The 23529-nt window shown below is 44.3% G+C and overlaps 1 long non-coding RNA gene across 3 annotated transcripts in view; it reads right to left on the bottom strand.

Moving 5' to 3' along the window:
- Window positions 1-23529, bottom strand: part of LOC311207868 — a 265648-nt gene that overhangs the window by 204425 nt on the left and 37694 nt on the right. The gene's annotated exons all lie outside the window — the stretch shown is intronic.

The following is a 23529-nucleotide window of genomic DNA, read 5'->3' as shown; positions in this document are numbered from 1 at the left end:
AGGCAAGTAGTTGTAAGGAGAGAGCACACCATCTACTGGAAAAAAAGCACTGGACTAGGCCTGGTAGAGCAATTATATTCCTAACTCTGCAACTGACTGGCCATAAATGACTTCATCCTCTCCCCCATCCCCTGTCATCTCACCATCTCGACTAAACTGTCTTTTGCTGTATGGGGAGTACTACTGCTCAGGTGAGGTCTCTAAACCAACTGTATCCTAAATATTCATCTCCTTAACACAGCTTTTTCAGGACTTTGAAAAAGAGCTGAAGACATTGGAGAGGACAGGATCCGATTACAGGACATCTCCAGGGCTCGAGCCCTGCGAGACTCTTGAGGAATCCCTGGCTGAGGCCGAGCCCATGGCAGAGCTGAGAACCGGCCCTGGGAGCTTGAAGAGCTCAGCCTGCAAAACTCCTTTTTCTCAACTTGCCATTTCTGTGATTTGCTCTTTGTCTTTCAAATATTTCTCACTTTCAACCTCACGGGATCTGACAGCCTCCTGTCTGAACACTCACATGTGCCAGACCCATTGTTAATATTATTTCATGAGATATTAGGATTTCAGATGCATCTCCCTTGCCTCGTTTGCAAGAGCTTTTCAACAAAAGACTACGGACATGTCTAAACTCCTAATATTTGCTTTGATAATACCATTTAAAGGCAAGTGGGTTGGGAATGGGAGAGAATAACTGATATTTTCATTTAGCTGCTGATGTGACTGGGATTTAGAGAACAGTCTGATTGATGTCTCGGCTTCATTTAAAATAAAATAATTAGGCTACTAAAATCTGAAAAGTATATTTTCATTTTAACTGGTCTGTGTGCTCAGCCCAGGCTCCAAGAAGGAACATGGAACGTTACAGGAATGGAAATGAGGGGTCGGAGAAGGAGAAATGATATACTGTAAATTAGAGGCAGACGAGGAAAGGATATGAAATAGGGTCTGGCAGAATTAAAATAATCAGGAACTAAGAGGAAAAACCAAGAGTTCAAAAAAAAATGGAGAGCGTGCCATTTATCACCATTGGGGGAGGCAACAGAGGGTGGACAACAATATGAGAAGACATCTGAAGAAGCACAACTAAGAGACAGAAAGCAGTAGATATGAATAAAAAGGGTGCAATATGCATATTTTTTGCTCCTATGTCTGATAGTGTTCAGGTCCCTGCTCAGCAGGAATGGTGAAAGATTGGCTGGGGGAACTGAAGGCTCCCAGTCGCACAAAAGCAAGCTGTAGGATTCGACCTGCAAAAAAATATGCACAACTTTGACACCTTAAACCTCCCAATAGGTGCACTTTTTCGATACTGATCCTTTGCGTCACCCTATCATTGCACAAAAGAAATCAAAACTCTGGATATAAACAAAGCCAAAGGAACGCTGGATTTGGGTTTGATCTCTTAATTCCCTAAGATTCCAGACTGAGATCTCAACTGCGTACAAGCTCAGAAAGGCAATCACATGCACCAGCTGGACGGTCCTCATTACACAAGCACGGAGACTCTGACAGCAAGAAGTGCAACACAACACACAGTGCTGAGACAAAGCAGCCGTGCGTTTCTGCGCAGCCAAGCTGCGGTACGTTACATCTGCACACACATGGGCTACACGACCACAGCTAACAAGTTAATCATGTGGCTCAAGCCAGGCGCGGAGCAAGAGTTATAATTCCCGCTCCAGTGGCCAACAGCATCCTCGGGATTGCTAGGAAACATAACACAAAGTTTCCAGAAGCCAGGGATCTCAGCCAATGGGCTAAAAACAACCTGAAACAAATAAGTAATATCTCCTTTGGATCTTTACAATCACTCCTTAGTGTGAAAGCCTCATCTGACTGTGACAGGAAAGGGACTAAGCATTCCTTCTCCCCTGTAGTGATTACTCCATATAACTCAGTTTCATGGTTGCCTGCTCTTTCACACCTACCTTCCTCTGGAAGCCAGTCACCCATAAAACAGTATATGAACTGCACTATATTAGCTGGAGAAAAATGAGGCACTGGAAATCTGAGAGAAAGCTGAAAGAAATTTACACTAAGCAAATATTGCATACCCGAGGGACAGGGCTACTCAGAAGAAAATGCCTTTAAAAACAGATTGTCTTCCCCCTCTTCAGAGCTTAGGGTGTTGTTGTTGTTGTTGTTTTTAAATAACTCTGCCATCCCCCATCCACCTTGTTCTCATCACAGAGTGGATTTTTTTTTTCCACACACTGTCTAGCCTAGCTGGATAGACTGCAAAGGGCTGGAATAATTTTTCTGTTCTACTCACTGTAAGTGAAAGAAGCGGGGCTTGGGGTGCTTGGTTTTGGGTCCTATTCCACAAGGCAGGTAAGGACCAGCTGGGGAAAAAACAGGAATGCTCGAGAATGATCCTAGAAATAAGCCCAGAAAACATGCCTCAAAAAGAAAGGTAAAATTTCTTGCCCTTGTATTCTTCTTTTTGTATTGCATGTACCTTTTCCAGATAGTCACAAAACCAGAGTTAGCACAGGGTGACTGGAGAGGAACAGGAAATCCATGCACCTGACAGTTGTCTTCAGTTTGCTGCAAGCATCTCTACCCTGCCCAGCCTTACAACTGCACCAGCACAGAGTCGGTAAGAGTTTTGTTCATGGAGGTCTGCAAATTCCTCTGCAGAATAACCTTTTGTGATCGTGCCATTAAGGTTCATCAGCTGAAAGGAATCATAAGTAGAAAAGGGATTAGAAGGTTTATGGCAATGCTCCCCTCTTTACCTTTTGCTTCTACCTGATGCACAGGCTTAAATCAATCGGTGTTTACAGCTGCATCTCATGCAAGTGAAACAAAAGTCCACTTCCTCTCTGGCCTAACACATTTTGACTTTTAACACTATTCACTCAAAACCAATTCACAACAGTTTAGGAAACTGTGAGGGAGGTACATCAGGGAAATACAGAATAAAAGAAAGTACCACCCCAACCCCTCTTCACATTCAAAAGACAGACTTTTGTTTCCTGTTTGCTACCCATTAGTGGTGCATAAAAAATCCGTGATTAGGAGCCTGAGAGTTCGCACGGCTCAAATACTGTATATTGATGAACCACGTTGGAATGGAAATCAGATCAAAAGTATTCCTGTAGTGGCACTTTAACCTAACTGTTGACAGATGGAGAATGGAAGCAACATAAATGCTCTCTTTTTGTGTCAGCACTATAAAAATGTCTGACTAGCCCATGAAAGATGGAGATGAAAGCTTAGGCAGCCATTAGAAACTGTGCCTTACCTCAAGCAATAACTCATTCCCATGGTATTATGAAAATGGTTTTATTGCAGAGGATTACTTCTTCCCCTTCTGCAAAAATTACTGCTTATCAGCAGTGCAGAAATAAAGCCAGAAACTCCCAATCTTTTAAATTCTCCTATGCAATCTCCTTCCCAATGGTCAGGAATTTAATAAAATGTAACATTTGATTAAACCAGTTTGCATGCCTTTCTGAAACTGACACCATTATTTGAAATACGGCACTTTCAAGTGTCCTGCCATTAGCTCACAGCAGCTTGATTGCCTGTTGCATTTATTTATCTGAGTATTAATGCTCTGCGAACTGGCTTGATTGGAATCCAAGCCTTTTGGCAGAACTGAATTGGAAATCAAAAGGAGGTTGCAAGGGCAGGAAGTAATTCAAAAGCAATGACGAATAAAGGGGGGGTGTTTGTTTCTTTTTTTTGGGGGGGAGGGGGAGGGAAGAGGGAGTGAGTGGAGGAGGAGGTGCGTCTTTTTATGCAGAATGCGTTTTGGTTACTGCTTGTTCCTAGGCAGTCAAGCTGCAGTTAGGAAGCAAACCAGAACCAGGTGTAATTATTTGCAACACTCACAAAATCCCCGGGTTGCAGGATCTTCACCACCAACACAACTGGAAGTTGCATCAGTGTATCCCGAAGGAATCACAGGCCCCCCGTGGCACAGGAACTTACCCCGATGCCCACACATTTGGAGGCACTGCAGGGCAGCAGTAAGGTGTCAGTATGGGGTCCTACAATGCCCCCACGGTATCAGTGCCCATCAGAATGTGCAGCTGACACATCACGGTGGCTTTATCCAGATCTTGCTTGACACTCCAAAGCCGCTCTTTTGGCAGCTGCTTTCAGGAATCCCTCTCACAAACCTACGATGATGGACTGGCCAAACCTCATGGGACGGCTGCAATGAAAGAATGCATCCTCGCTTGGTTAAAATACACTTTTAGCTTTGCTTTCTTCTATATTTCAGGAACCTCTGCAGCCAAAAAAAATCTGAGCAAGTTTGGCTTCCAGTGGTGCTGACAGCATGTTGGCTGGGCCAGGAAGGCTATTCCCAACACTTGCTTCAGACGGCGGTGCGCGCATGTGCACGAACGTGTGCGTTCAGAGAGAAAAGCAGTGGCAAAAGAGGGAGATTCGACTCCTGCACGTGGCCACATGTACCAGAGAACACGCTGCTGAGCAGCCCCAACTCACAAAATTAGCAGAAAACTTGTTCTGCAAACTTTGAACAGCCCTGGCAGACTGAGAGGGACTTACTCCAGGACTCAGAGGAAACCCTACCTCCTAACTTTATGACTGCTGTCATCTTGCAAGTGCCGTTCTGCCAGAAGCTCTTGTGGGCTCTCACAGGGCTTTAGGTGAGCCTCCTCTCCAGAGCAAAAAGAAAGGCTGGACAGCCCCCCAGCCTGTGGTGAGCCCCTGCATTTGCTCCTCAGATACTGATGTGAACTTCTGCAAGCAGAAGCTTACTCCGAAATTTCAGAGGAGGCTTTTGAAAAAACAGATTGACTTTTTCTTCTGGGTATCTCTATTATCCAGTGGTGCACGCTGGACATGACACGCTTTGCAAGGACCAAATAGAAACCTTGCAAAGCGATTTAGCTTCCTGTATGCTTCTTTCCCACTGATGTCTCTATCTAGAAGAGCAGCAGTGCTGCACTCCCTGTTTGGCAGGAATTATTCTTATCAAATGCTCAGGACGAGTACCCATCCATCCTTATTTATTTGCCTCAATGACACAGCTCTGAAGAAGGCTTTCCTGAAGCTTTTTTTTGGCCAGCCAGGTGATTTTGAGTGTTTCACACAGTGAAAGGGGCGAGTTCATCACCCTGGAGCACCTGTACTGCAGCCTTTGCTGTCTTTTCACACGAAAGCTCCGAAAACGCCATGCTGATGCCCTCTCAGCACCTCAGTGAGGACGGTGAGAACCAGCCCTGCAGCAGTCGTTTTCTCCAGAGCTGTCCGGCCGACTGAACTCACCTCTCAGCTGCGGGGCTCCCGGCTGATACCAAACTGCACACTCAGAGGCCATGGACAGCCAAATGCCATTTGCCACTCTTACACATGCTTAAAGCTTGCCCGCACCTCCTTGTTAAAGCACAGCCCGTCCCCTTTTCAGCCACATCTTCGTGATCTCAGCATACAAAGTCTGTCTTAGAGACAAAGTTTTTCAGGGGGAGGAGAAAATATATTTTCCTTTTCTATCTATCCATCCCACACGGGTAGCTGTTAGTTTAAGTTCAGCAGAGCAACATTAGTAGAAGTTTCATGTGCTAAATTCTGTGTTTAAATCAGGAGGGAGGTATACCCAGCATTTGCTGAGTCTGGCCCTTATTAGAGAGCTTTGCAGAGGCATCAGCCACATACACAGGCTGTGCATTTTAAATTTAAAATGACAGTCGCTGGTGTTGAAAACTCGGTTACCTTGCTGGTACAGTAATGTTCTTACAAAAGTTTTTTAAATGTGCTTCATTTGCATAACACCATTATGAGTTACCCTGCCAGAGACTCATTTAATAACAATGCCATGCTATGGATTGACATGATAGCTTATTATGGCTTCAAATAATATGTAAATAATATTTAAATGGCTTCTCTCAAAGCCATTACTGTCAATCAAATAAATACCTATATTTTGGCTTCTCATTTTTATGTCCTTAACTAACATTAAGAAACAAAAAAGCAACTTACCCACAGAACCTGTAACAAACAGTGATTTGCTAACAATCTGCTCTAAACTGCCTCAAAAACGAGACCACTCGGTCGCAGTGCCAAAGCTCTAATCTGGGTTGCCCTGTTGCATCTCAGTCCTTCAAAGGTTAGCGTTAATTCTGTGGGTCGGGATGACCACTATTAACGCCTCTATTGGCCTGAGATCCATTACTGTCATTATATCACCAACAGAGGAATTCCAGCACTGTCAATAATCCCCATCATTCACGTTTTACTTACTGGATTCCTCTGGCCACATTCAGGGTGCCTTACAGAAATGTGTGAGGGACCACAGTAGGGTTAGCTGTAGTGGGGAACAGCCACCAAAGGCAGCTGAGCTTTCTGCCTCTTAGCAGCTCCTGGTGCAGCAAGTGCCCTGCACATTATGCCACAATTTTTTAATTCTGGCAAAAAAATAAAAAAAAATCACACACAACAATCCTCTGTAGTGCGATTACGATGCTGCGAAGATTCAGTATCTTACCAGTGCCACATAGCAGAGCCTTGGCTTCATCCAGTTTGCCCCAACACAGCTCAGTGTAGGCAGATGTGCCCAATCTGGGTGAAATTATTTTTGATAACTGGATTCAAAATTAACATTGCAATAACAACAGTCCTGTATTAGTCATGTTTATGCCACATACATTCACTAACCACATACCTAATACTCCACAGAGATATGACTTTACCATATACTGAAGTAGAAAAAATGCAGAAGTGCAAAACCTGCGTCTATGCCAGTTGTTTGCAGTAGGGAGCCTCTGGTCTTTCAGTTTCTCTATCCCGGAGAAAGAAGCTATCTTACTCTCTCGGGAAGTTCAGCCACAGCTCCAGTTTCTCAGGGAGAAACTTGTCTTCTGCCCTCACAAAAGGTGGCTTTACGGACAAGCACACTCCCGGTGCATTCCCAGCCAGGAGAAAGCCCTGACGATGGGCTCTTTAATGCCACCCGAGAGCTGCTCAATGTCTTTTCTGCCACTGAACTTTTTTCAGGTAACCTTGAGCAGAAACACTTAAACTTGGCACTTCAGTTCTCCACCCAGGCAACGTGCTCCTCTATGCAATGAAGAGGCTTTGAGGTTACATCACTGGCTGTGACATGCCCCTCTGCCATTCCCTGAATGGCCCTATCAGTACCTTAGCTAGGCAGTAACAATTAAGGCTAAAGCTGTAATTTTTCCACTGCTCTCTGTTCCTGAAACGCCTGCTGTAGCAATGCCAACTAGGCTGACCTTTCCTTACTGAAGGAGTAAAACCTGCAATTATCATACGTGGACCAGCAAGACTGGAATGAAACAATTAGGAAGCGCAGCACACCTCACATATGTCCTTATGTAGGAAAGCCAGCATTATTAGCATAATCACAGCACTCTGTTAGCATTAGAGTTAAAACTGGAGAGGAGAAGCAGAGGGAGCCTGTTGTTAGCGCAGACAATTCAGCCAGACAACAGTTGGCCTTAGTAATTAGCAAAACAGTGCCACTTTAAGAGCTCTCTTTGGGTACTCCCCAGGGAATTTCAGACATCAAGGCAGCTAATATGTTTTCCAAAAAAGCTGGCAAGAGGTAAAACCTGCGAAGCCAAATACCTTTGTGCAAGGAACCACTATCCTGAGCAAGCATCGTGCTGAGAAAAGCCTGGATTCCCTCATTCATAAAAATGTTGCCAGCCTGCAGGTTTTACTGCAGGTCTACCTAACAGTCACGTTGTTTTGCTCTTCATTTTGAGCTCTGGGAAGCAGGTGATTATCAGAAATGACCATCTCACTCGTCTTTTTTTTTTTTCCCCTTTTTTTTCTTTTGGATGTGCTTCTCCCACCCTTTTAAGGAAGAAAATCGAAAGTGTGAACTTTACAAGTCCCAGCACAAGAATAGAATCCAATAAACCTGCTTCATTCCTCTTAAGGAGCTTGAGCCACGCGGGGAATTTTGGAGAGGAAAGGAAACTGAGACGTTGGAAAGACTTGAATCAGACCTAGAAATGGATTTGCTGGATACCAAAACTGCATCGTTTCAGCAAATCCAGCTCCTCGCCTCCTCACGCACCTGAAGGGTGTCTCACTGCCTCGTGGCTCTCACGCCTGGCAGTCTGCAGCCAGCCTTGGCCCCGGCACGGTGCAGCTGCTGCGTGCTGCTCATTACAAGTCAGCAGGCAAGCCAGGCCTACAGCAGGTCCCCAGCCTCTGCTTTTCAACTTGAAGGAGATGAAAGAACCCTTCCGGGAGAAGCTGTGTACTTCATACTGCATTACACTTACTCTGGTCCGCGTTAGCATGTTGAGAGCACTGCTGGTTACTTAGCCTAACGATGCAGTGAAGGCCGCTCGCTATAAGCCTGGCTTGGGAGACAGAAAGAGGTGTTCTGCACCGGGTGGTTTGGCTCCACGAAGTACATGGTGGCTGCAGAGAAGATATGCCTGAAGTATAGAGTACAAGAATATTAACCTTAAATGTTAAAAGCGTATTAGTACATTTCATCAGGGGAACCAGAGGAGCTGGAAAGCACTAGGAGCCCTATCACATGCTAATCATTCGCTAGGACACTACGTCCAGACACAGGGATAATTCACGGGGATTACGGCTGCTCTATTTCCACTGGCAGGCCTGACAGGAGGCACAGGGCACACTGACAGGAGGAATCTGGTCGTGTGAACAACTCCTGAGTAATTAATCAGGGTCAGGGCAGGATCTGGTTTCAGAGAAGTCAGGCTTGTTACTGGCACTGCACTCCGAGCTTCAGCCCAGCCCAGTTGTCCCATTTCTTCTGGCCATGCAAGTCAAAGCACTGCTGCCTGCTACAGAGCACGACGGATTTAAGTCATTTATTCTGCACACAGGCTGATGTGCTTGTTTCCTTTTGGTCTAGCTTACCCATAAACAAATTGTCAAATCCTACAAAATTCCCGAGATGTAGGATCGGTGTTTGGATTTAAACCCCCAAAGGCCAGCCTGACAGCTGCACAGTCACTCAGGAGACTGAATCCAAGGATCAGGCACGAGGCTTGCACAGCAGTTTGGGGAAAGCCAGGTACAACCCCGAGTTTTCTCAGTCAGAAAATAGTTTCTCAGAAGAGGATGGAATATGATACATGTGGAGATCCCTGATCTCCAGGTTACGATGCCAAATGGTGCCCAAAAAGCCTCAGAAGGTTACACTTCGCAAGAGATACAATTACAAAGAAGGTGTCACAAAAGCCTGATAGTAAACCACATCATGAAAAAAGGTCTGAAGTTCCTGTCCTTGTTCTGCCTACTGACTCACAAGCAGAGGGTGAGATGTGCATTAAAAGTGAGAAGATTCCAAAAAGAAAAGGAGCACAACTTGTAATTGCACCAAATCCTCATTGCCACAGGATGTGAAAGTGGCCAAGAAGATTCAAAGCAGGGTTAGACATTTATATGGTTAATGAGAACATCTACAGATATAACAGAGAAGGCTAAGTGCTAACATATATTTTGGAAGGGAGACACAAAACCCCAGGCTTCAGGGTTTAAGCTAATCTAATTATTTAACACCGTATCTTCATCTCCATTCTAAGTGCTAATGCAGTACATGCTGCATGATATTTAACTGCCTCAACAGAAATGTTTTCCTGAGCTTCTGGAGGTCCATAGTCCAGGCTTGGCTTGTTCCAGAATCAAAGCAAAGGCTTGGGATAAAATGAGATCGCTCTGCTTTTCTCTATACTGAGTGTGGCACTAAAACCGTCCTTTACATTTTTATGCAGAGCAGAAAACGCAGGCTTTGAAATTACTTTATCCCTCTCTGTTTTCTTCTTTCCTGGAACAGAGGATGGCTGCTCATTATACAATGCTTCTGTCTTGAATACTTCCATACTTACTCAACTTAAAAATTAAATAACTACCAAACAAGCAGCCTGAAGGGTTTTGTTTGTTTGTTTGTTTTGCCTTCACTGCATATGTTAGAACACACCAAAAACCAGGTGAACATCCACACTGCATAGTGTTAGCACTGCATTTTTTTATTATTATTTTCATAAATATAAACACACACATATATATAAATAAAAACTGCCTGTGAAGGTGTTCAGGCATCAAAATTTCTGTGGTCAAGTGTCATAAATCTTGCATCACCAAAGAACAGCCTTCTGCCTCCTCTTCTCCCAATGCCACCAAAATACATTAATTTCAAATGTGTTTGTTCCCTCCTCACCCGTGTGAGCTCATCCCCTCATGACACCTTCTGACCTTCAAAAATCAGCTGCTTCTCTGTCCCACTAGCCTGAACCGTAAAGCCTGGATCTCCACAAAGCTGTTTCCTAATTGCCCATCAATGATCACATTTACCTCCCAGGCAAGCCAGGCTGCAGTGGTTAATGGTATAAATGGTATCTAGAGCAACAAGGACTGTGGTTCTGTTTATTTCAGAGCTATCTAAATGGAAGTCTACGTTAGTATCAGTAACCCGAAGACGTCGTTCGCACAAGTTTTTAGGCCTGCTAACCCAATTTATTAGAACTTTGGGGCTCTGGAGTAACAATGCATTGAGACGAAGTGATAAAGAGAATGGCCATCACAGCCTAAATGAATTTTATACAGAGTTACAGCAACTGACATGATCAAGTGGGAAAAGGATAGCATAAGGCAAGAGTTGAAAAATAATTAAGGCTTTAACTTAATTCAATTACAGCAAAATTTATTCTTTAAAAAAAAAAATAAATCACATCTTCCAGTAATTCTGATTCAGTTAAATTTTTACAGTATATAAATAATTCTAATTATGCTCATATAAGGTTAGCTTTCCTGCATGCAGGCATTTAGAAAAATGTTAGATTAAATTATCTACATGCACTGGAAACGTAATACAAAGGATTAACTGAAAAGCCAGGAGCAGCAGGCCAACATGAGCAAATCTCTTATGTAATGTCTGACAAAGCCTAATACGAGCACAGAAATAGAGCTCACATTTTCCTGGGAACCATTCTTTTTTGTAGATGAACCATTTAATTATCAATCTGAGTCCATAAATAGACTCATGTTGGAAGAGGAAAAGGAGGACCTGATGCAGATGCGCCACTGGATGAAGAGAAGATCCTCAAAGAAATTTATCAATGTCACAGGTAATTAATTATAACTCCCCATCTACAGATGGGGCTGGCGGTGTTTATCAGCCAGAATCCCCAGAATAGCAGGTGGTCAACAAAGACCCCAGTGAGCTCTCTGCTCCTCTACCTATTTGTGACTCATCTGCATTACAAACACATGGCTTTAAATTATTCTCATTGGGTCAAAGAAATTCATTGTTGTCAGGTCTCGTGTTTATTAGCGTAGGACTCGTGTTATCTGCTGCTCTTTTGTAAACCTCCAGTTTGGGCTGTCATGTGATTACACTTACATTTAGGGAAGGCTGATTAACTTCTAATCCTCATTTCAGAGAGTGGTGTGAAAAAGATTAACTCCAAAGAGTCAAACACATGAGAAGGCAAGTGCAGAGAATCCAAAAGGTAGTACTTCTCAACCTCTACATTTGTTAAACTTTTTAGGATATTTTGGACATATAAGTAACAAGGTGTAGAATCTTTATTTTAATCCTATCAAGTATATAGTAGTACTTGCAGACCAACTGCAGCTTTACATACAAGTTTTAGAAAAGACAGTGAGCATACATGCACAAGCACCAAGTATCGAAACATACCCAGAGATCTCCCTAAAAACCTTAGCAAGCAAAGAAAAATTAGACATTTTTCAGGTGTACAACCTCAAATTTCAAAAGGAACAGGCTAGGACTACAGTTTTCTTGATGTGAATGGACTCTTGTTCTCTTAGCATATAAACCTTTGGGGTCTACTCCTGGAAACTGCTTTGAAAACATTGTGCCTGTCCTGTGGTCTTTTGGGAAACAAAGCACAGATCTCTTTCAGTTCCTTATGCATTACTCTAAACATCAAACTAGTGTGATAGCTCGAAATGGAAAACTCCAGTCAGTACCTGTGTGTTCCCCAAATCGTGTTTACAAATAACATGCAATTTCCTACTATCCGTGCTCTCCGCTATAAACATAGGCCAAATTCCTTGAATGCAACTCAGACCCACAGCTTCCCAGACAAAAATAGACGAGTCAGTCACTGAGGCATCACGACTTGTAAAGCACATCCTGAAATGGCTGCAAGGGCCGCTTCTGCCATATGCTAAAATGGTTTTCTCCAGCAGCACGGCAGAGGAGAGCTGATACCATGCAGTGCCTGGGTAGCACTTGGCATTTTCCAGTATGCTGCATGGAATTGCTTCCTGACAACTCGCAGAAAGGCTCACATAGGTAAGAGATGTGTCGAGTTCAACGGGGGCATCGACATGAGTTAAGTTAAGCAAGAGCCTGTGCACCAGCAAAGTCAAGCTCCCAGTAAGCTGATTGCCATTAGGAAAGTCTCAAGAGTAACTTGAAATACCATTCATCAAGGGGGAGCATAATGACAACTGGAGTGCTTACCTGGTCATTCAAGGCTCAATTTAATTAGCAGATACGGTCATTCACTTAAAGCACTTTATGTCTGAAGCTGATTAAAAGAAGAAAAAGAAAACTCTGCACAAGAGCTTCATGACAGCAGAGACCTCTAAGACAGATGATAACAATACATATGTATTTGGAGATTATCAGCACCTGAAATTAACTAATATGCTAAAGTGTAATCAACATAAGAGATGGGTACCTAAGGGAAAAAGAAGCACAGCCAAGCTTGTGTCAGCATGTGTCAGTGATAAGCATTCCAAAAGACTTCAGGAACAAGATTTTTTGACTTTTATGTGCAATGCACAGCATCTTTATGCTCAAACACTCTTATCTGTTACACCTTCAGTGTACCTGAGGTGGTCCTGGGAGTAACCCGATGTTGAAACAGCCCCAAGATCTGATAACTAATCTCCACCTCGTATTTGTAAGCAGTTTGAAGTTACTCTCCAAGTTGAAGCTCACCTGTCCATGCTGAAGATGAAACAGGGTCCAGACGAAGGAGACCAGCTCACCAGATGAAGGAGACTAGCTCCAAAAAATTTGCAGAGCCAAACCTGGCACACCAGGGCTGGGCTGCACAGCAAGTAAGCCTGCTCTGGAAGAGCAGGATGCAGCCCAGGCTCTCATCTGTCAGCTTTACCAGCTGGACAGCCCCAAACCCAGCCCCACTTCAGGAATCAGGTACGCTGCTGGGTTAGTATCATTCCAACCCCAAGGCCAGGCTCAAAGACACGCTGTGTGCAACAGCATAAAGGTAGTCACTGAGAACAGAATTGAGCAAACAGCGTGGAAAAGCACCCTTGGGAAATTTCAGCTGAGGCTATGTGGGAACACCTTCGTTTTTCAGGCAAGGCAAGGCCAAAAGCGCTGCCGTAACCAGCTAAAGCTGCTCCTTTCTCCTCACCCAGAAAGGAAGAAGAACGTAGGGATGTCTGTACCTGATGACCCACAGGATGCATCACACCTTGAGAGCTGAAATCCTCCGAAATGGTTTTAAAGTGTCGAGGGCAGCCCCGGTACCCAGCTGGGCTCCCAGTTCACCATCCAATCTCTTATGAATCCATGGGTTCCCAACCATTTCCTTAGTAAAACACAAGCGTGCCCAGATTGGAACATGAATGGACTTTAAAGGAACAAATGTGACTGAAAAAGCAATCACAGCAAAAAAGCATTTGCTTGCTCACCATTTCTGTTTTGTTAAATAAATAAGCAGCCTGCACTTGGGAGTGACATCAGAGCCAAAACCCCTGCCTAGAAGAGCTGCCAGTGTTCGAGATTCTGCCCCGTTTCCTCCTCCACCCCCTCCTACTTCCAGGCCAAGTCTGCACCAGTGGGAACGACCACAAGTGCTGTTACAGTACAAGTGCAACCTTTCCTTTAAGTAATAAGCCAGTACTAGAGCACTGTACGTCCCTCAGCTTCGAACATTAATTTGTATATTATTGTATAGAGAGGTCAACTTCAGGCAAGTATTAGATTATTTATAACTTCAAATAACTTATTTTGCAAGCTCATTTGCCAGATTTCCATGTGAGGCAGCATTTGATAGAAATATGGAAAATGGCCTGAACTTTAAATGACAAACAGATGAGAAGGTCCGACAAAAATCAAACACTTTTGAAGGCCATGTGTTTTCATAGGGAATATAAATGGGATTTTTAATTGATGTTGACTTCAGCTCATGGTAACATTTTGGGTGATCTCAATTAGTGGGGTTACAAAAAACAGTAAAGAAAGGAATTTGATTACAGCTAGCCCTGGAAAAAAAGATTTGGCAGAAGTACTCCCTCCATTTCTTAATTCAGGGAGTAATCTCTTCTGCAACGTAACTGCCCGCAGTCGACATATTCTTGCAGCCACCAGGCACAACAATGGCCTCCTAACCTGAAGATGCTGAGAACAATCCCATTATCTTTTAATTACCTTTTAGATTTTGAGCTGTAGTGATTCAACAACGGATCTGAGTACAGGGCCAGCTCAGGACTCTTGACAAGACAGGCTGAAACTGGCAGTTCCCAGGAACACTCTCAATGTGATTTTACATCACTTGGATTTTCCGAGACGCAGCCCCCCAAATGCACAAGTGGGTACGTCCTTCTCTTACCGGGGTGAGATGAGGATAAATATATCGAAGCATGCGAGGTGCTCACGTAAAATGTTAATGGAGACACTGCGAGTACAAAGGAGAGAGGTTCAAACTTCCTTCCCAGCTGGCATCTGCCCATATAGCAGCAAACAAGGTTCACTGCTTCTCATTCAGAGCTTCACTCAGATCACCAAACTGCTTTTAACCTGGGGTTTTAAAGTATTTCCACTAACAAAAGTTAAATATGGTTTTTCCGGCTCAAGATGGATAGGCAAGATTGTTTTATTGCACTGTTAGAAAATCCTTTGTGCAGAAACAGTTTCTAAATGAAAACCATCTTACAAAAGTAACAGCTTGCACGCAAATGCACCACCAAAGAAAATTTTTTACCTATGTCAGGGAAGCCTTCTGCATCAGCTTTAACACATTTATCAGCCCCGCATTAAGAAGTACTTTTTCTTGGTTCACACTGGGCAAGCAAATCGTATTTAATCAGTCATAGTGCGAGTCATTTTTTTTGAATCTCACTTTTCTAAGTAAGGTGCAGCACCCACCAAAGAGTCTGATAGTCCACAGGTGTGTAGGAAAAGTCAAGTCAGAGCCTTCGTCTGTGCTACTCATGAACCTGCGTTACTTATCACCTCCATTTGTGCCTTGGTGTAAAAGCACTGAAAGCCACAGAAATTACAGTGGTCTCACAAAGTCAATTTGAACATGAGCAGAGTCATTCTTCACTTTAGTGTTCAACTCCCCCCTTCCCAACCACAGCATCGCTTTGTGTTTCAACTCAGGGCTGAGGATTCGAAAACAATGAAAAACAGTGAGAGAGGGGGATCATGGCATCTCTGGTCTGACCAGCAGCAAGGCTTTCTTCACCTTTTCCCCTTTAGCATAACATCTTCCACAGAATTTCAGCTTACCACAGCCTCCTAGAACTACATTCTGTCTTTCCAGGCAATGGTCCCAGCCCCGACAGGACACGTTTCTCCTTGATGCTGTATTTTTTGCAGGGTTCTTCTTACCAAGCCCCTGTTATTGCCATCACTTTGGACCTGAGGTTCTTCTCCAGGTTTTTCTGCTACTCGCATGGGCAGGAAGGCTTTTGCTCATTTGCAGTTGTAAAAGGGTAGCCACTTACACAGCTTGCAGGTAGATGTAAAATGAACAGAGGTGCACCTCCTCCTTTGCTACAGGCCCTGCCAGCCGCAGTTTATTTCAGTCTGGGGCGAATTCAGGCCAGTCACCAGCTTGCAAGGCCACGGAGACCTGCAGAGCCTTCCTACAGACTAGAGACCTGGGGATGAGACGTGCAATAGGGCACATGGATCGACACAGCTTGTTCCCCTCTTCCTCACTCAAGTCATTCTCCCATCGCAGACATACCTGTGTTCCAGAGACTCTGAGGTGCGCTCACTGTTAAACAAATTCAGCAGTTATTTATGACTCACAAATAATTGTACCTCTCCCTCTACTTCTTCCACAGAGATGGCAGCCAAAAAGCCTTTCAGGGTCTTTTAAAAGAGGGGTGGAAGCAACATTCTTTCCCTCTTGCAAACGGGGCGGATATTTACCACCTACAGAAAGTGTCCAAAGAGCTGATGAGAAATCCAGGAACAATTGAAATGCCCCTGTTAAATGCAGTCCCACTGGGGAATATAAACTTTAGACTTGCTATTCGTGCAGCTAATGCTTCATCACAGCGGATCTTTTGCTTTCCTTTTTTTTTGTTGTTGTTGTTTGAATTTGAAAGCTGGGAGATAGAATATCAGAACACCAAAGCATGGTGTTCTGAAGTTATTTTTCTCATTAGGTTGTATGCTCCAGGATATAGTTAGATCCCCTAGAGATTTATCGTCTTTTGTACGACAATCAGAGGCCTTGAAAGGTGTATAAGTATTAGTTTTGAAAACACATATGGCTTAGAACAAAGAGAAACAGACTGATCAAACAGCAGGGGCAATGTACAGGAGTTAATAATACAAAATAATTCTGAGCAGCGGCCAGTTTTCACAAAGCAAACATCTCAATGTGGATGCCATATTGTCAATTAGACCCAGTCATTTTCAGATGTAATGGGAAGTGGAATACAATATCTACATCTGATGTATGAACACAACTGTAAAGAATCAATACCATCTGGCTGCAAAGCATTTGGTCTTTTAGTCAGCAAAAGCAGGCCGTTCACACAATAAAGAACAGCTCAGACAATATGGGAACCTCAGACTTTTCAGCATATCATTTGCAGGGCAATTTTTAAAAGAGGAGACAAAGTTTCAGCGGTGCTTTACCAATAAATCTGAACGGAGGGAATAACCTCGACAAGGGCCAGAGGTTGAGGTGGAATCTGTGTTCCTTCAGGAAAGGTTTATGCCTTCACATGTGTTACATTACAGTCCAAATTCAGAGCCGTGTACGCGGGTCCAGCGCCAGGTCTGGGTTTGGCCCTGCATTTTCTCATTATGCTTGTCACAAGACATCAGAAGTAATCGCACCGCGCAGCAGTATGAATGCTAATAAAATAAACCAATGATTGATGAAGAACTTTATCCCAAACCATCAGCTATCTTAACTTGTATTTCATGGGGACAGTGGCATTAATTGTTTCCATACTGATTTAACTCTGTTTTGCCAGGAATTAGCACCACTTTTATTTACTAAAATTACTTTTCAGTGCCAATGCTTTTTATTTTTCCTTACTTTTTTTTTCTCCTGAAGTCTTAGCTTCACTATTTACCTTCACTTTGAAAGGCTGGATAAAAAGCTCTGCGCTTTACATTGCCTTCCCCAAGCTTTCCCACTGGCAAATTAGGCTGTGCTCTTAATGCTTTAAGAGAGCTAACAAGCTCTTGAAAACCTGGAAGCAGGTTTGGGTTTCTAATGATGTGTAAATCTAGGGGATGAAGGACCTGTGTCATCAAGCAGGAGATTTTCCACCGTGGGGCAGGAGTAGTTGGAACTTCATTTGTCCAGCTTGGCGCCTCCCGCTGCCCTAAGCTCTGGCTTGCGGCTCGCTCCCAAGAATTCACCTGGATCTTGGCTCTCAGACAAGGCTGCCTCTAGAGACAAAGGGCAAAAATAACCACAATGGATGAAAAGCCAACTGGTTGAATTTCGGAAGGAATGTGTAAGTAATGCAGGACACGCTAATATAGAGCCAAATACTGACTTACTGTGATTTGGCTTAGCTGTGGGGAAGCTCGTTCAGAAAGGACAACTACATAAGCTAAGGGTCCGACCAGCACAGTTTTCTAGGCATTTTTGTTGTTGTATGGAGAAACTAAACGTAGGGGTTCACACATCATGTCACTGTCATCATGCCCTTAAAAGGACTCTCTAATCCCTGGGAAAATACAAACCTTACAAATCTACACCAAGACCAAGAGCAGGCAGGAGTCAGGCCACCTGCCTTCAGGAAAAGGCAAGGAGAAAAACCAGTTGACCTGGCTGCCTCCCCCAGCTCCCAGGTGGCCTGAGTGCATGTTAGCCACGGCGCTGTCCCCTCTCCTTCCTCCAGACCTCCCTCACGCAGGCGCTGAGCACCGCGCAAAGAAACGCTCCTACCTTTACGCTGAGCCGTCTCCCAGCCCACTGACTTCAAGAGGCCTCCACAATCCGTCCCGTGAAACAAGCCCGGCTGCAATTCCTATTTTTAGTTACGCCTGACAAATCTTGAACTGCTGATATCAGAATTTAAAGAAATACATGAAAAAACACTATTTTCCTTTTAAAAAATTGTTCTCCTGGGTCTCCTAGAGATAATAATTACTACTCTGCTCAGCTAGTGCTGTCATTATATCGCTCAATAAAATGGATCATTTTTAACTCTCAGGAGCATTGGGAGTGCCGCTACTTCCTTGTGTGAAAGTAGGAATGTGTCAGCTTTGTTTAGCAAATATAACATTTAATGTCTTTGTTGCTGGCATTCGGGATCAGCACTGAGCCAACAGCAAGGATGCAAAGTACACCGTGAACAGTCAGATTTTTAAAAGATGCTAAATGTGTAAAAAAATGAAAAAATCCCCCCAGGTAAAAAGCAAACCTGAAAGCAAAGATTTTCCCCAGAACACGCAAAACACAAGAGTCACAGCCAAAAACCCTTCGTGCACCCCAATTCTGTGTTACGCCATCAGTAATTGTGCCTGAGCCCAGAAAGAGTGGCCCGCATCTCTCTCGCTGCAGGTGCCAGCAGACACTGCCAGACCTCTGACCATTTCCATCTTGGTTGTCAAGGGAATAGTCCATGCCCTACAGACAAGCAATGGCAGTTCAACAGCCCCCTTCTTCCAACAGCATTCATCATTTATCCCCCAGCTTTACGAACTGTACCGTATCACGTGCACACACACACACACTCAAAGCCTCCTCAATGGCTCCAACCATCAGCAAACCGCCCCCAAGCCTGCTGACAGCTCCACAGAGTGGCACCCAGACTCCGTGCCAGGATAACCACAACCTTTACCCCACACACAACAGCACCAGAGATACTCTGCTGATTTTCATGTCTTTTTTTCTAAAGTAATCCTTTAAGTTCTCTCATCCTCTCAAAGAAAATGTTGGCCCTTCACTCACCTGCCCAGCCATCAAAAGAAGCCAGAGTGGTTCCTTTTTTCAGAGCCTGAGGCCCACTTCTCACCATCCCATAATATTGGCTGCCGTTCCCCTGGACTCGCTACCTTTTCCTAGAAGTACACATGGGGCGTGACTACGAGTTTGGATGAGCCTTGGCCTTCTTGATGGTGGGGACCAGCCTGGCTATGTGCTAAAAAGCGATTTGTGTAGGCAATCTGCTCTCTTGAGTTGAAATATCAATTTAGGTGCTGTTCTAAATTACATAATTTGCCATACATGTCCACGCAGAAAGAATTCAAAGGAAAAAAAAATGTTTTCTGAACATGGAAAAAAAATAATGAAATCCAAGAACAAACCTCTAAGATTCCCCCTGTGAATTTCTGCATATTTCTGTATAGAGAAACAACGTTTCCTTCCTTCTGGAAAAAGGAGAGCCTTGGGCCCATAACTCTTCAGGTTCCCCAGATCTGCATTAATCTTCAGGAAGCATACCCAGAAACTTGGGGCCTCCACGCAGTTTCTTCTCATGCTCTTCTTGGAGTCCACAGCAGCAGAGTTCAGCATAACCCTTCTACTCAGCAGAGAAACAGGGCAAACATTTGGTCTTCCCAGAGGAGATTCAGCACACGTTTTCAAGGAGCTTTGCACCATGCCACTGAAGTCTCCTCTCTGCTGGGGTTCCAGAGAGAGTCCTCTTTGGATGAAATGGAGTAAAACAAATGCTTGAGGATGAGGAAACCCCTCAGATCCTCCCAGACTCTTCTTCCTCTGCTCAAACTTAGAGCATATAACTAAACCTCTTAACAAAACAAAGACAAACCTAGAAAAAAAAAAAAAAAAGAAAAAAAAAAAGAGGAAACACAGGAGACTGGCACATACCAGCTGCTTTATAGATCTTTTCCAACATGCCCCGTATTTATTCAAAACTGGTGTGCAACACCTGAATGCAATTCTTCAGCCTGACTATGATATAAGCAGAGCATTTTCATGCCATCAGTAACCTGATCCCACCCAGCTGGGCTGGCTCCCTGACAGCAGAGGCATTTCATCTTGCTGCACAACCATGCTACATCTGCAAAGACAAAGAAGCTGCCATAAAGGGGTTCCCAACCACAGCAGAAGAGGGGCTGGAGGCGGGGGGGATAAGAGGGGAAAAAAAAATGAGACCGTATCTGCTGCACTCATGCTTAATATGAACACGCACACAAAAACCCATCAAGAAGATGAAGAGGCTCTCAGATAGGGAAACTTGCTTGCTAACATCACACAGCCTGAACTTCTACCTGACTAAATGGCTGCCTGGCAACAGAGCACAGAGGGACTGAACTCGAGCTGCCAGCAGAAGCACGGAGCTGGCGAGCCCGCTCAGGCTCCGTGTCGTGAAGCCGCGTTTTCAAGATTAACGGGGCCAAAAATAGGCTTGGAATCAGATTGCGCTTCACAGAAGGGTTTTACCGAACTCCTGAGCAAAAAGGGTCACACGAGCAGGCACCAGGGGATTTTATTAAGTCCCAAGAATGGGAAAGAGTAGGAAAAGAGGGTTTTGATTTTTCAAAAATCCTTTCTGTTGTCAGGAAGAAAAAAAAAAATTACTCTGTATTTTTGCAGCTTTGAAAGCAGAAAGGATATCCCACTTTACCAAGCTTAGGCACCTATGGCAAAACTTTAGGCTTCGTTTTGGCAGTTTGGAAACTTCCATCTTATTTTCAGAGTTGACTTAAGCAAATAATAATTAGTGATCTCATCTAAGTCAACAGCAAACTTTCAAGAATGCTGCCATGTGTTCACAGGGAGATTTCTTCTTCATTTATTTTATTTTTTTTTAACATTTTCTCATCTTGCTTATTTTTCACTGAGAACTCCAGTCGTGCAGATCCTCTAGTGAAGCCCTGGGAGCCTGCCCTTGTCAGGGTCCAAATGAGAGACCCAAGAGATTGCAGCAGGGAACCACCCCAGCGCTCAGACACCAACAGGCATTCCCGTGCATCCAGGTCCCCCACTGACTTCAGGGGAAAGGAGACGTTAGATGAAAGATTGCATTAGCAATGATTTTCTGGATCTTCACGTGCCAGGCTCTCTGGAGCTCATTGAAGTTAATGAGAGCACTGGGCGCACAAAAAATGCAAGACATCCCCCTGCAGAAGGGAGGGAGGCTGTGGCCCACTCACTGCAGAGTTTCCTGTGTTCATTTGTTTATAGAGCAGAGTTGAGGTTAGTTCAGAAGAGAGTTCCTCATTTCCTCCTCCTCCTGCCCCTCTCCCTAACCAGATGTGACAATGTTACAATATTATTATCCTGTCAGCACCACAGGGGGAAATACAAATAAAACTCAGGGTGAAAGGAGAGCCAAAAGAAAAATAGATCCAAGGCAGCACCTTTCAGATTCACCAGCCCTTCTCAGGGAATTGCAAACCTGCCCAGCTGGACTGCAGTTTCATTTGAAATGCCTGCGGGCAAATGCTTAACAACAACTTTTAGAGGTCCTGATGAATGCTACGGGTGATCTTACCGAAAACCGAGGAGCTACCTACAGCCAAGGGATGGGAGGTGACCCTCTGGGGCTGACAGGTAAATCACACGCTGCACTGAACGCCCAGCCCCAGAGGGTTTCAGGAGCCCTTTGGCTCCTTACTGCCACTGGGAAAAGCAAACCCAGCCTGGAGTTTGGCTATACAAACCACTGGCTTACTGGTTCCCCCTGCAAGTCTCCCACCACAGATGAGCAGGCTGGGCTTTCATCCAGGCGTGGGAACCACGAAAGAGTGCACATGAGGGAATCTATCTAGCAAAGGAAACAGAGGAAGGAGACTGTTAAAATGAAATATGATTAAACATTCAAGATACGTGGAAGACTCCACCAAAAAGCTTTTGCGTCAGCATACTGGACTGAAAAACTCAGAGATACTGGACTGAAAAACTCAGAGATACAACAGTTCTAGGGCTGTGTCGCGTGAAATTCAGCAGCAGCTCACCCCTCCCTTCCCTGCAGCCTCTCAAAGAGTTACAGTCACAAAATTAACCGCCACCACCTCTGCTCGCTACACGCTGTAGCCAAAAGCACAGCATGGTCGATACTACTCTTCTACAATGCTATAAAGGTAGTCTACTGCTTTTCCCCCAGCTGGTAGACTGAAAGACACATGGCCATTGCAGAAAAAAAAATACTCTTAGCTATCTGTAGATCATTTTTCTTCATTTTTTTCCTCTCCATAAAAAGACTGATAAATAGAAACTCTTGCCTGAATAAAGATTTGTCAAAATCTCTAGTCCAAGAGGATACAATTGCCTTCTAAAAAATAAAGACCTCAAAAATATCTGTCCTGCTCTACCCTTTGCCCTTTCACCCCCCAGATTCCCTAAGGCATGCTTCCACTCTACCAAGGAGGACAGGCTTCTTTCATCACTTCACATGGGACCAGGATTTGTCCCCAAGTCCCTAGAAAGTATGGAAAGAGCTTTCAAAACGCTTACGCAACACACTGCTGAGAACGACAGGTTTGTCACTGGGTAGACAAAAATCTTTGAAATCTTCCAGCCAAACAAGCAGGCTTTGGAGGACAAGTGTGTCTTAATATGGGGTCCCCACAAGAGCAGCGTTACGTTCTTGCTTAGTAATGGTGTCTCCTGGCATACAGATGGATCCCTACTGGGGCTGATAAAGACGTAATTGAATTCTGAGTTCATGTTCATTCCAGCTCTCTGGGACTGAACTACAGAAATAGTTTCAAGCCTGAAGGTGGTTCACATACCACTGCGGTCCTTTCATGTGTCAGCTCTGCTAAGCCACTGATTATGGATCTTGACAGAGCCATTAATCCTCATGCAGGAAATCATCCTGTTTCTTCTAAGTTGTAAAATAAAGCATTCCCTTTCTAATGGAAAGAGCCTCATCGTGCACCTCTGCAGCTAAATGTGACGTAAACAGCAAAACATCTGCCTGGGCTGACTTTGGTGGAGTGCAGTCTGAAACAAGAAAGACATCCAGAGCAGTCAGCTGGGCTCCTGGGTAGCATGCGGGTCAGTTGACCTCTTGAAACTTTAGACACTTGCTTTGACAACATTAAAAAGGCCAACCCAGATCTTTGATGCCACTCCTACTTGTAGTAAGAGTCTCTATGACAGTCAGAGCCAAGCCTTAGAAGCCCCAGATTTCCAAGAGCTAAGCCACAATAGCAGTATCTATGCACTGATAACAAAATAACTGGAAAACACAGGTTGGGTTCATGTAGGAGGCTCAGTTGCTTCTCGTTGTGGACTCAGTGCATTGCGAGTACTTTGAACACAAGCCCAGCAAAGCCAGCAGGAAGTTCTCCACTGCTCTCAGCAAACATGGGGACTGATTCCAGGGTAAGAGCTTGGAGCTCCTCTGCCCAAATGCACATTTCTGCCCAATGCAGCATCTCTTCTCTCTCTTTTGCCTTAAGACAGA

The sequence above is a fragment of the Netta rufina genome (genome assembly GCF_964035555.1).
Source record: "Netta rufina genome assembly, chromosome: 3".
NCBI lineage: Eukaryota > Metazoa > Chordata > Aves > Anseriformes > Anatidae > Netta > Netta rufina.
This window is presented reverse-complemented; position numbering and strand designations above follow the sequence as displayed.